This window comes from Chiloscyllium punctatum, chromosome 17 (assembly GCF_047496795.1).
Source record: "Chiloscyllium punctatum isolate Juve2018m chromosome 17, sChiPun1.3, whole genome shotgun sequence".
Taxonomy (NCBI): domain Eukaryota; kingdom Metazoa; phylum Chordata; class Chondrichthyes; order Orectolobiformes; family Hemiscylliidae; genus Chiloscyllium; species Chiloscyllium punctatum.
The window spans coordinates 89,447,068-89,460,640 of NC_092755.1; the positions used below are offsets into that span (position 1 = coordinate 89,447,068).

At 41.3% G+C, this 13,573-nt stretch overlaps 1 protein-coding gene across 2 annotated transcripts in view; it reads right to left on the minus strand.

Moving 5' to 3' along the window:
- The window catches only part of asphd2 (aspartate beta-hydroxylase domain containing 2), a 44,094-nt gene extending 39,000 nt beyond the window's left edge, over positions 1 to 5,094 (minus strand). Inside the window, exon 1 of one of the 2 annotated variants that reach the window (XM_072587847.1) lies at positions 5,006 to 5,094. The gene's annotated coding sequence lies outside the window, so the exon portion shown is untranslated. Of the gene's footprint in view, positions 1 to 799; positions 862 to 5,005 lie in introns of those variants that run through there. The other variant, XM_072587848.1, reaches the window with a different exon arrangement.
- Positions 5,095 to 13,573: the final 8,479 nt, after the last annotated feature.

A 13,573-nucleotide genomic window follows, 5' to 3' on the forward strand; every position in this document is an offset into this window, starting at 1 on the left:
AAGAAGTTTCAGAAATGACAGCCAGACTACAAAGACCCCCTCGGAATCCTAGTAGCGCACAAACCCACCAACACTCAAACAAAAACTAACAAACTTAAAAGACCCAACAAAACCAACGTCATCTACAAAATTCCATGCAAGGACTGCCACAAACACTACATAGGACAAACAGGAAGAAAGTTAGCCACCAGGATACACGAACACCAGCTAGCCACAAAAAGACATGACCCTCTCTCCCTGGTAGCCCTACACGGATGAAAAAAACCACCATTTTGACTGGGACAACACATCTATCCTGGGACAGGCTAAGCAAAGACATGCCAGAGAATTCCTAGAGGCCTGGCACTCCAACCACAATGCCATAAACAAACACACAGATCTAGACGCCATCTATCAACCCCTCAAAAAAAACGAACAGGAAATGACATCACCACAAACCCCAGGAACCCCATCCAGGAGAAAGATATAAATAGAAAGCAGGAGACAACAGCTTCACTTCACTTGGAGGTCACCACTGATGATGTTACCTAGACAGGTAACGAAACATCTGGATATCAAACCTACAGCTCAGAGAGCAAACCTACACCCTAAACCTCAATCTGGGCTACAAACCTTGCAATGTAATAAAGTTTGATTAATACAGCTGAACCAGTGTCAATTTACCACCTTTGAGAAATCCAACTTCAAATACAAGAATTACTTTTAAAGAATATACAAAACTTGTGTATTTTGGTGTTTAGGTTGTATACATTACATTCCCTCCCCTTCATTTAGCATTAAAAAAAAGTCTGAAATTCACCTCCTTCTGTCACTTGAGGTATTAATTCATCTTTTCTTTCCAGACATCGACTGACCAACTAAAAGTTCCAGCTTTTTCAGATTCTGATAAAGTACAGGCACAAAGATTGGCAGTGGAGCTGACCTGATACAAACGTATTAATTAAAGGATGCCAGAAAAGGCTAATTTGGAAACTTGATGCCAGAGACTGAATCGACACAGGGCTTCCAAACAAAATTAGTGAAGTACTAATCTCCCTTAGATCCTCAAAAGATGATGTTTTGACAATTATTAATAAATCTCAAGTACAATAAAAGCTTTTGCAACACACTATTTAACAATTGGACAACATTTAGAAGACCATAACACTGTCTGCTTGTGTGAAAAAAAAGCATAAATTAAGTTGTCACACGATGACTGGATGTGGAGGTTGTGCTGTTTGGATTTGTCATGCAGCACCCTGTAGCTATGTGAGCAGTGCACATTCTGTGAAGGTCAAAGAAACAAAAGACTCTTCAGCTTTAAACTCTGCAAGATATAGAATGCTGACTGGTCAATAACTGCTCGGATGAGAAAAGGAAGGATAGAATGAAGGCCATTGAACATCAGGGGTTGAAGGGAACACTTCATGCGGAGAATACAACAATATTTTGATAACATCTCCGATTATGAGCAACCTTGCTGATATTCAAATATTTATATATTTCGCAGTATTTGCAGAAGTGCTACTTTTTTGTACTGGAGATTTTCAAATTAGATTTTAAACAGAATAGGCTTAACTGCAGATTCACGAAACAGGATTACATAATCCACTACAGATGTGCTATTTACTTTAGCCTCGAATTCATTATTCTGCGTCAGGATTGCTGCTGTAAAGGTCAGGAGATTTACAGAAAGTGTATGTTTTAAGAAAGGATCATTAATACAGCAATGTTTGGAAAGCTTGCACACACAATGCTCTGCATGGAAAGATTTTAATTGTGCAATTGAGAGGCTAGCATTTATATCATGCCTCTCAGGACCACAGGCCATCCCAAATCTCTTCACAACTCATTCTGATACCCGACAGGTCAGCCTCTTTGAACAATGTACAAAAAGAGCAATGGCTGAGGGATAGATATTGACCAGAACAGAAATGACTTGCTCCTCCTCAAATCAGCATAATGGGATCTTTGACACCCACTAAGATAGACTAAGTCTTGGTATAGCAGCACTCCCTAAGCACTGGATTGAAGTATTTTAAAAAAGCTTTGGATTTTGCACTCAAGTTACTGGAGTAGGATTTGAACCCTATGCGCATCTGATGGGAGATGCTATTGAGTCATGGATTATAATTTAGTTAAATGAAGGGAGGCAAAGGTACAGCACTGTCTCCAAAAAATAACACAGCAAACGTGAAAAATGAAGGAAAGAGGAAAATTCAGACTGACAGTTCTGAAGTTTGGTTACTTGACTTGAAATTTCAACTCTGCTTTGAGTTTCTCCAGAACTTTCTGTTTTTGATTTTTAAAAACCTCTGCAATAGTATTCTGTTAAGTGCTGAAGTTGCATTTGTCTGAAACTATTTGATCATAGAATCCCTTCAGTGTGGAAACAGGCCATTTGGCCCAACAAGTCCACACCAACCCTTCAAACAGTAACCCACCTAGGCTCATTCCCCTACCCTATTACCCTACATTTCCGCTGAATAACCTACACATCCCTGAACACAATGAACAACTTTAGCATGGTCAATTCACCTAGCCAGCACATCTTTGGATCATGGGAGGAAACCGGAGCACCTGGAGGAAACCCACGCAAACATGGGGAGAATATACAAACTCCACTCAGATGTTCACCCGAGGCTAGAATTGAACCTGGGTCTCTGGTGCTGAGAGGCAACTGTGCTAACCACTGAGCTGCCCTGATGAACTAAAAGCTATGCCCTTAGTGCATGCTGCTACAATGCATAGTTTCTCAAATCTCAAACTTGGTAGTGTCTATTACTTTCTAACTTAAATAAATGCATTTACTGAGATTTCTTATAACTCATTCCTCCTTTGTGCCTCTTTTAGCTTTGATGATCACATATGGACCATACATATCAGGAACATACCGGGTTCACTTCTCAGTGGATGCAATCACAGCTGATCTATACTGGGAGATGGTTAAGCTACAACTAGCAGAGCAGCCCTAGATTTAAAAAAGGGGAAAAGAAAATCAGGGTCCAACAATGCCAATTGAAAATACATTGGTGTGTGGGAGCAGTCAAAGGCAAGACTAGTTGAAGCTTTTGTAATGAAATAAAACCTGATGATATCCTCAATGAAACCTTGTACATATAGCGAAAGTGATTGGCAACTATGACAATGGCTTCATGAGGGAGATAAAATAAATTACATAGGGTAATTACATAGTACCTTTCATGACCCTAGGACATCCCAAAGCAATGTTCAGCTAGTGAATGGAGTGCTCTTGAAGTGGACTCGCTGCTGTAACGTGGGAAACACAGCAGCTAATTTGCACACATCAAGCTCCCGCAAACAACAAACTGATGTCAACCAGATAATGTTTTTGTGATGTTGGTTGGGGGATAAATGTTGACCAAGCTACCTCTGGGTACAGTTCTCCCACTCTTCTTCAAAATAGTGCACCAAAGAGGGCAACCAGAGCCCCAGTTTAACATGTCACTCGAAATACAGCTTTCAACAGCATAGTCCTTTGGTACCACACTGGACTGCCAGCCTAGATTTTGTGCTTAAGATTTGGAATTGTTCTTGAATCCACAATCTTCAATTAAAGTGGCAGAAAAAGAACCACTTTTCTATCGCATCATGACAATCTAAATGGCAGGTGGACTTGAAAGGGACATCCTAGTCCTAACCAAATATCGTATACTGCACCAAGGTATTTTTTTTTCATTAAATCATACCAGTTAATCTCACACACCTCAAATCAAAGCTGTCAATTTTACATTGAAATGCTGTGTCAAACCAAACATTTCTCATTAAAAATTCTTACATGCATGGTGAAAAGACAGTCAGTTCTCTCCAAACAGTTTAAAATCTAAATTCCAGTAAAACAGCAATTTTATAGTATTAGCAAGTTTGAAAAAAAACCTATATGACACTGATCTAATTTTCTTCTACCAATTTCTTCCCATTTCCCCTTCTTCACTTTCTCCCCCACTGCTCAAAAGGCATTTATTTATATTCTGTATGGTTTCACAGACATCAATAAACCCTCTGGGACTTTGCTCTTGAGGTCATTCTCTATCTAGCAGCCTAGACAACATACTGTATTGATAGATTATTGGAACGAGGCTGTGGAGAAGGGACAGTCATTTAGATTACAACCAAAACTAAAGTTCATTATGGATCATTAAATAAAAATCAGGAGCAGAAACTCGTCAAAAAGGAATCCGATTTTCAAGAATCAGTTTGAAAGCCAAAGGATATGGCATTTGTAAATACATGAGCTGGTGCGAGTCCATTTATAATGTACAAACAGCAGATCAACATCACCGTATTATTATTAACCTGCGTGGAGGTACAACAAAACGCGTATTGCCACTACGGTGAACCAAACCTTGCTGTAAAACTATTATTAATTTAAAAAATAATCAACCTGCCACAATCTACCATTTTTTTCTCCAGCTTTAACTGGCCATTTACTGAAATGTCCCCTTGCGAATCAGCACCACAAATCGTGAGGCAGACAGCTCGTCTGCCATCAGCATTTCCTGTGCATTGCACCTGCACCAGTATCAAGTATCATTTGCAGTCTAATCTGCTGTAAGCTCAGCACTGACAGGAAGAAAACAAAACCACCTGTGACACACAAAGTTTAAACTATAAAACCAGATCTCCCGCTCATTCCACCTCCCAAGTCTCTTCGCTTGGAGGGTGAGGAGAGCGATGCGGTGATAGGCCTGAGCTTGCAGTCTCTGCTTGACCCCTGCAAGAACGTGACACAAACCCAACAGCAGTAGTGGCGGGGGATTTGGAGAGAGGAGGGGGTTGGGGAGTTGGTGGTTGGGAAGAGAGAGAGAGAGAGAAAGATAAAGAGAGAGAAAACATGCACAAGAGGACATATGGTATAGTATATAAATATATAAACACAAACTTAAATGCTGTCTGGTCACAAATGCAATTGCAGCAATGCCTCGGCATTACGCCAAGCAGCAAAGAGGATGATTGCATTGTGCATGCCCGCCTCCCCTCACCGTTGCAGAGGATCAGTGCCCACCTGAAAAATGCTGCCAAAAAAGCGAGGGAGCAGCTTCATTAATCGGCAGCTTCCTCCAGCCAGCCAGACCGTGCGTGTGACGTCAGCGCGCCGCTGCGCCCACCCGCCAAGGCCGCTCGCGCTCCTTCTTGCCCCTCCCCCCCCCATCCCCAATACAACCGCCTTCAAGTTCTCCACAGGCTTACTCGGCCCCCAAAACAATAGTCCTTTTAACTTTTCCTTTTTTTTAACCGCCCGTTAAGCGTTTGTATCCCATCAAGGCTGCGACGTTAGAAACAAAACCAACCGGGCGCAGAAATACGGGAATGGCGCAGTCGAGCCAAAACTACAACTCCCGGCGGTGCCCACCACGGACGCATGCGCAAAACAACGGTCTTTTAGATGGGGGGGCGGGGCAACCGATCGAGAAGTGTCGTGGGATCCTGACTGACCCGACCCCACAACTTCCCCACCGCTGGCATAGCCTCCCCCAATAGCGCCACCTGAAGGAATGCGCTCATATGCCAGAATGTGGAGGTGTCAGTGTTAAACTCCACGACACCAGGTTGTAGTCCAACAGGTTTATTTGGGAGCACTAGCTTTCGGAGCGCTGCTACTTCATGTGGTGGTTGTGAAGTATAAGATTATAAGACAGAAAGTATGGCAAAAAGTTACAGTATCATACACTGATATATTGAACAAACCTGGATTGTTAAGTCTTTCATCTTTTAGAATGGGTTGCAGGTTTCGGTTCATTAAAGGTATGAGGTATTAGGCTGTTTGTAGCCCAATCTTGAGTCAGACTGGTTCTATTTCCAAAGTGGAATTTGCAGGATATTACATGATTGTGCATTTTCTGAGTGTAGAGTCATAAGATGTGCGGTACAGAAACAAACCCTTAAGTCCAACTTGTCCATGTCAACCAGTTATCTTAACATAATCTAGTCCCATTTACCAGCACTTGGGCCATATTCATTTGGTACCCATGAGGATGGCTTTAACGGGGATTTTGGGTTCATGTCACATGACAGGTGACCCTACTACACTAATCTCTCTCTCTGTCTCTATCTCTCGAACACGCACACTCTTACATACTTACACAGACCCTCTCTCATGCACACGGCCTCTCTCTCATACACACACAACACCTCACACTCACACCCTCTTATACTCCATTACACCCATACTCACGCACTCACACTCACATGCACTCACTCTCTGTCATGCATGCGCACGCACATTCAAGTCTATGGGGTGAATTTGTATTTGCAGAATTATATTTGCAGATACATTCTATTTTGCTCAAAAATGCATAGTCTGCAGGCAGTCAATACATGTAATATTTTGTAAATTCCACTTTGGAAGTAGAACTAGTCTGACTCAAGATTGGGATACAGACAGACTCTGACCTCACACCTTTAATGCATTGTCTGAGCTGAGATGACACCTTTTGTTATAAAACCTTAAATTATCTTGAGAAGGTGACTTAAAAGTAGTTCTGTGATTTACATATTAATGAATTGAAACCTGCAACCCATTCGAAAAGATGAAAGACTAAACAATCCAGGTTTGTTCAATATATCACCTAATCCTTTGCTATAAATTATGTGTCTTATGATCTTATACTCCACAACCACCTGATGAAGTAGCAACGCTCCGAAGGCTAGTGCTTCCAAATAAACCTGGTGTTGTGTGATTTTTAATTTTGCCCATTTGCCATTTCGTTCCGCAACCCCAGGACATCCCAAAGCCGCCAGGATCACTGGCCATAATGATTCAAATAGATGCTTCTTTAAAACTGTGGTCCAAATGAGTGCAATATCTGCATCCGAGGAGCCACAATCTAACATTCGGATGTCAAAAATGATGAAAGATTAGACATTTTGATGAAGGGTTTTCTGTTTGAAGCAAAGCTGTTTATTAATGTATAGTTTTTTAAAAGTGTAACATGAGTAGAAGACAAACCAAGCCATGAAAATGGGTTTTATTATCAGATTTGGGAGCCCTATAAATCCTTAATGGGCCAAATGTAACTTTAGAATTACAGTTTGCAGACCCCAATTCCAAAGCGTTTCACAATTCAATGTGTGTTCTGCCATTCCATGACTTATCTCTGAACTAGTTTCAGTTTTCATCCTTTTTAGGATGGAAATTTGCAGAGGCTTTGTCCTTTTTACCAATCTTTATTGGATATGTGTGTGGCAACACAAATGAAAAGTGCTGGAGAAACTCAGCAGACCTGGCAACATCTGAGGGGAGGTAAACAGAGTTAATTAATGGAGTCCAATCTGAATCTTCCATTATGATCCTGGTTAACACAGTATACTTAGACAATATAAGAAGTCAGGCAAGTCTACATAGCTTTAAAGTTCTGTAGTCAAATGTAGGCCAGGCCGGAATGGATGACAAAATTCCTTCCATAAAAGGGTTTCAGTGAGTCGGATGAGATGACTCTATGACTCTATGACCATTGTCATGACCATCATTACTGAAAGTAACTTAATGTTCCTGATTTAATAATTGAATTCAAAATTCCACCAGCTGCCATGGTGTGTTTTGAAGCCATGTTCCCAGCGCATTAGCTTGGTTACTGGATTACTACTCCAGTAACATTACAACTGTTATCCAATAACTCCAACTTGGCTCCTCCCTTTGAACCTTTATGCCTTACCAAAAATAATTCTCGCAACCTCAGTGCAGCGCCCATCACTGGCAAGGTTAGCATTCATTGTCCATCCCAAAATGCCCTGAAAAGGTGGTGGTGGGCAATATTCTTGAACCACGACTGACCATGTGATGAAGGTACACCTACAGTGCAATTATGGAAAATGTTCAAGGATTTTGACCAAAAGTTGAAGAGGGGACAGTATTATATTTCTAAGTCAGGATGGTGTGTAATTTGTAGGGAAACTTTCAGGTGGTGGTCTTGCAGTGTAGATGATACACACAATTACCACTTTGTGCTTGTGGTGGAAACAGCGAGCTTTAAGTCAGTGGATGGACTCCAGTCAAACAACTACCTGATTGGTTAGCTTGGATCAAAAACAGAAATTGCTGGAAAAGCTCAGAAGTTCTGGCAACGTCTGTGGAGAGAAATCAGAGTTAATGTTTTGGGTTGAGTGACACTTCTTCAGAATGGAGCTTTCCCAGCAATTTCTGTTTTTGTTTCTGATTTACAGCATCCACAGTTCTTTCATTGTTTATTTGGTTAGTTTGGATGGCTGGTTTGCAATGCAGAGTGAAGCCAACAGCATAGGTTTAATTCCCACACCTGTTAAGGTTACTATGAAGGGCTGACCTTCTCAACCTCTCTCCCCTCGCCTGAGGCATGGTGACCCTCAGGTTAAACTACCACTAATTGTCCTTCTCTCATGAGAGAGTAGAACTTCCTCAGAAGTTCATTCTACACGCAAACCACCCTCTGTGTAAAAAATTGCCCCTCATATCTTTTTTAAATCTCTCTGCTCTCACCTTAAAAAATATGCCCCCTAGTCTAGAAATTTTCCATCTTTGGGAAAAGACCATTTATGGCATTTTTACCAGACACAATTTTTTTATAATGTCCGCAATTTCTTAACAATGCTCCCTATGTTCAAGTCTAAATGATTGACACATATGATGGAAAAAAGGACCCTAGTGCTGAGCACTTTGGAAACCTACGTGTGTTCCAATCACAAAACCTTGTCAAAATACCTTGCTAAAATCCACATAGACCATAACAAACCCTTTTTGGCCATCCTTGGAGAAAAAAAAATCAATCAATTAAATCCGACAGGATTTGTCATTTCTGACTGCCCCTGATTAATCTGTGCCATTGTAGCATATGATTTATATTGCACTTAATTACTTTTCCACTCCTGAAGCTATTGTCTCTGAAATGGCCTAATCAGTAACCCAGTTCAAGGATAATTACATGTAGGCAATAGATGCTGGCCTTGCCAATGACTTCCATGTCAATGAAAGAATTTTTAAAAATGGAGTTAATCAGATGATCCAATTGAATGGACAGGTCTACGGACGAAAGGCAGAGAGCCTGACTTTAAAATGAGCACTGAATTGTGCACACCCTGTTTCATATATTCCCTAGTATCCATCTTTATCAAAACACTAAACTTGACACTTATCTCCCTTGTGCTATGTCAAAGTTGATTGGATCATATCAAAATAAGAACTTGTGTATGATCCAAGGCTGTTCAGTCCCTTCTGTGGAACTTTGTTTATTCCTTCATTGGTTGTGAGCTTGGCCACTATTTATTGCCCATCCCTAATTGCCCTGGAAAGGTAGAGATGAGCTGCTTTCTTGAACTACTGCCTTCCTTGAGCTGCCATGACACCTATAGTGCTATTAGGAAGGGAGATCCAGAATTTTGATCCAGTGACAGTGAAGGAACAATGTTAAGTCAGGATAGTACGTGACTTACAGATGAACCAGCAGTTTGTGGTGTTCCCATACATGGGCTTATGGGTAGGAGAGGTGGTGGGTTTTGAAGGTGATGTTATAGAGTCAGGTAGCATGGAAACAGACCCTTTGGTCCAACCAGTCCTTGCTAAACACAATTCCAATCTAACCTAGTCCCAAATTTTGTTGAATGAATCTTGTTGAATTTCCACAGTTCATCTTGTAGATGGCGCAGACTGTGCTACTGTGTATCAGTATTGAAAAGAATGAATATTCAAGAGGTGTCAATCCATCAGGTTGCTTGGTTCCAGATGGTATCAAGCCCCTTGAGTGTTGCTGGAGCTGCAAATGGGGAAAATTTCATCACACTCTTGACTTGTCTTTTGTAGATGGTGGGACAAGCCTTGGGCAGTTAGGAGGTGAGTTAATCCGTGCAGGTTCCCAAGCTGGTGAGCTGCTTTTATAGCCACACGGCTCATACAGTTCAGTTTCCAGACTCTCTTACAGGGGGAAGCAACCTTTCTACATCCACCATGTCAAGTTCCTTAAAAACTTGGCATGTTTAAATAAAACCACCTCTCATTCTTCTAAATTGTATTGAGTATGGCTGAATCTACTCAACCTCTACTTATAAGACAATCCCTCTATACCAGGAATCAATCTAATGAACCTTTGCCACACTGCCTCCACTGCTTGTATATCTTTCTTTTTGTTCAGAGTATTCCAGCTGTGGTTTGACCAGTGTCTTGTACAATTTTACGAAGACCTCCCAATTTTTGCAATAAGGGCCAACTTTTAATTTGCTTCCTCTGTCACCTGTTATTGCAAGTTAGCTTTTTGTGAGCTAGGCAGAAGGACTCCCCCTCTGTGCTGTAGTTTTCTGCAGTCTTTCTCCATTTAAATAATATGCGCTCCTTTATTCTTCCTGCCAAAGTTAAAAACTCAATAACCTATCTTATTGTTAGATGCAAATTTTATGTTTCCTGAACATGCTGCCTTTAAGTCAAAATGGGGAACGTTATTGGATTTATATAATTCTGCTTTGTCTTTTTTGAACTTGCCAACACAAGCTAAAATACATTTTGCTAAGCACTGGCCATTCTCCATAGTTGTGCTCAAATGGCCAGTCATGCTTGAATTGTTCTCAAGACAAGATCTTCAACTATGAGATGCATCGTAGGCTGACTAGAGACAGGCCAGGCCGAGACAGGCCACTATAAATACTGGAGAAAACAGCACAGAAGCACTTCACAGGAGGCTCCCAAGCACTGAGGATGTCACCTAGACAGGGGACGAAACGTTTGCAAGACAAATTCCCAGCTCGGCGAACAGAACCACAACAGCAATGATCAACTGTCTCAACCCAGCCTGGGACAAAGACTTGGGCCTTTCTTGGCCTGTATGGATTACTTCCAGCATGATCAAGAGAGCAATCAGAAAGAAATACACAGGTTCTAATTCATCAACATTGAGAGCAAAGCTGTCCTGAGGGGGTTGCGAGACCCAGGGCAAATCACATTGTGTGGGCATCTACCTTCAAAAGGATAACTATGTTCCAGTTTTGCCTACTCAAAGTTCGGCCATTTGGTCCCTATGGACTTAGTGCAGGCCCAGGCTAGTTTCACTAACCTAGGGACAGTTGTGAATTAGACTTTTATTAGTTTGGTATTGGAACAGGAAGGGAATTAACAGGTCAACTTTGATTGCTGTAATTATCAACAAAACTGTTAGATCAAGTCTGTTTGACATGGAGACAGAGGCTTTCTGATTTCGTTGAAATCTACAACTTTCTCATGAGCTGCCCCTTTAAGGGAAAAGAATACTGTAAGGATAGCAGAGCATAAACAAAAACTCCAATTTCCTGTATCTTTTACTCCAGTTTGTGATTCAATCTTCTAGACGAGACTGCATTACAAAATGTGTCGCACTAGTCAATATAGCTAGATTCAACCAGTTGTAGAAATTTGTGAAAGCTTGCAGGAAATCTGCTCAGTTCTTCTTTGAATGCTTCAGATTCCTCAATGACTCTTGATTTTAGACTCACAGTCACCAGTAGGCACATTTTCAGAATTTTTCTTCATATCAACATTCAGCAAAATAATTACAAAACTGATTTGTGTGCACCAATGAGACTATTAAATAGTCCTAAAAAAAATTTTGAAATTGTTAAGTGTGCACAAGAAATTTTTCTGATTCAGTACGTGGATGTACCTACTAGAGAAGGTGCAAAACTTGACCTACTCTTGGGAAATAAGGCAGGACAGGTGACTGAGGTGGCAGTAGGGGAGCACTTTGGGGCCAGCGACCATAAATCTATTAGATTTAAAATAGTGATGGAAAAGGATAAGCCAGATCTAAAAGTTGAAGTTCTAAATTGGAGAAAGGCTAATTTTGATGGTATTAGGCAAAAACTTTCAAAAGTTGACTGTTCGCTGGGAGCAAACAGCTGGAAAATGGGAAGCCTTCAGAAATGAGATAACATCAGTCCAGAGACAGTATATTCCTGTCAGGGTGAAAGGAAAGGCTGGTAGGTATAGGGAATGCTGGATGCCTAAAGAAATAGAGGGTTTAGTTAAGAAAAAGAAGAAAGCAAATGTCAGGTATAGACAGGATAGATTGAGTCAATCCTTAAGGATTGACTCGATCCCTAAGAGTATAAAGGCAGTAGGAGTATACAAAAAGGGAAATCAGGAGGGCAAGAAGGGGACCTGAGATAGATTTGGCAACACGAGTTAAGGAGAATCCAAAGGGTTTTTACAAATACATTAAGGACAAAAGAGTAACTAGAGAGACAATAGGGCCCCTCAAAGATCAGCAAGGCGACCTTGGTGTGGAGCCACAGGAGATGGGGAGATAATAAATGACTATTTTGGATCAGTGTTTACTATGGAGAAGGAAATGGAAGATATAGAATGTGGGAAAATAGATGGTGACAATTGAAAAATGTCCACTTTACAGAGAAGGAAGTGCTGGATGTCTTGAAACACATAAAAGTGGATAAATCCTCAGGACCTGATCAGGTGTACCCTAGAACTCTGTGGGGAAGCTAGGGAAGTGATTGTTGGCCCCTTGCTGAGATATTTGTATTATCGATTATCACAGGTGAGGAGCCGGAAGACTGGAGGTTGACTAACGTGGAGCCACTGTTTAAGTAAGGTGGTAAGGACAAGCCAGGGAACTATAGACCAGTGAGCCTGACGTTGGTGTTGGGCAATGTGTTGGAGAGAATCCTGAGGGACAGGATGTATATGTATTTGGAAAGGCAAGGACTGATTAGGGATAGTCAACATGGCTTTGTGCATGGGTAATCATGTCTCACAAACTTGACTGAGTTTTTTGAAGAAGTAACAAAGAGGATTGATGAGGGCAGAGCATTGACGTGATCTGTATGGACTTCAGTAAGGTGTTCATCAAGGTTCCCCATAGGAGACTAGCTAGCAAGGTTAGATTTCATGGAAGCTGAAAATGAGTTGCTGGAAAAGCACAGCAGGTCAGGCAGTATCCAAGGAACAAGAGAATCGATGTTTCGGGCATGAGCCCTTCTTCAGGATCTCATGGAATACAGGGAGCACTACCCATTTGGATACAGAACTGGCTGAAAGGTAGAAGAGAGAGGGTGGTGGTGGACGGTTGTTTTTCAGATTGGAGACCTGTGGTATGTTGTAAGGGTTAGTGCTGTGTCCACTACCTTTCATCATTTATATAAATGATTTGGATGTGAGCATAAGAGGTATAGTTAGTAAGTTTGCAGTGACACCAAAATTGGAAGTGAAGTGGACAATGAAGAAGGTTACCTCAGATTACAATGGAATCTTGATCAGAAGGGCCAATGGGCTGAGGAGTGGCAGATGGAGTTTAATTTAGATAAATATGAGGTGTTGCATTTTGGGAAAGCAAATCTTAGCAGGTCTTATATAATTAATGGTATGGCCCTAGGGAATATTGCTGAACAAAGAGACATTGGAGTGCAGGGTCAAAACCCCTTGAAAGTGGAGTCGCAGGTAGATAGGATAGTGAAGAAGGTGTTTGGTATGCTTTCCTTTATTGGTCAGAGTACTGAGTACAGGAGTTGGGAGGTCATGTTGCAGCTGTATAGGACATTGGTTAGGCTACTGTTGGAATATTGTGTGCAATTCTGGTCTCCTTCCTATTGGAAGGATGTTGCGAAACTTGAAAGAGTTCAGAAAATA